Consider the following 607-nt stretch of genomic DNA (forward strand, 5'->3'; position numbering starts at 1 on the left):
TCCCCCAGATCTTGGCATGGCCGGCTCCTCCTCATTCAGATCTCTGCTCAAATGTCACTTCCTCGGAGACCTGTCCTGACTACCTATCTAAATTAGCCATCCCGTCCTAGTCAAACTCGATCCCATTATTCCGCCTGATTTTTTTTTTTTTCGCATAACCTATCCCCACTCCGTTAATTTTGTGTTTTTGTCTCCGCTGTTAAAGAGATGGGTCCACGAATTCAAGTAATTGCATCTATCTATCTCTTCATTGTTGTCTCCCTAACGGCTGGTACAGCGGCTGACCAGGAAACATTTCCGAAACGGATAAATGCACTTAGGAAACACGTCCATCTCGCCTGGTTTCCACTCTCTTTCCCCCTTCATTCCCAGGAATCCGTGAGGGTCGCCATCCTGGTAGGAGAGCCCTCGAAGCGTCACCATCATCCCAAAGACAGTCCTCTCTAGGCGACGCACCCCAGCCCGGCACGTAACGGGGCCTCAGGGATCGAAAGACAAGCCAAGGACCCGGCACTGGCGACTGAACAGCGCCGAGGAACGGCGGGACAGGGCGCCCCCCTCTCGTCGCTTCCCGGGGACTGCCGCCTCCCCCACCTCGAACCCACGG

At 54.5% G+C, this 607-nt stretch overlaps 1 protein-coding gene across 7 annotated transcripts in view; it reads right to left on the reverse strand.

Annotated features, from left to right (window-relative positions):
- LINS1 (lines homolog 1) overlaps positions 1–607 on the reverse strand; it is an 18,867-nt gene extending 18,260 nt beyond the window's left edge. For 5 of the 7 annotated variants that reach the window (XM_015598725.2, XM_025041228.1, XM_025041225.1 and 2 more), the window contains exon 1: positions 286–586. The gene's annotated coding sequence lies outside the window, so the exon portion shown is untranslated. The other 2 variants (XM_025041229.1, XM_025041226.1) reach the window with 2 other exon arrangements.

The sequence above is a fragment of the Pteropus alecto genome, unplaced genomic scaffold, assembly GCF_000325575.1.
Source record: "Pteropus alecto unplaced genomic scaffold, ASM32557v1 scaffold59, whole genome shotgun sequence".
Taxonomy (NCBI): Eukaryota; Metazoa; Chordata; class Mammalia; order Chiroptera; family Pteropodidae; genus Pteropus; species Pteropus alecto.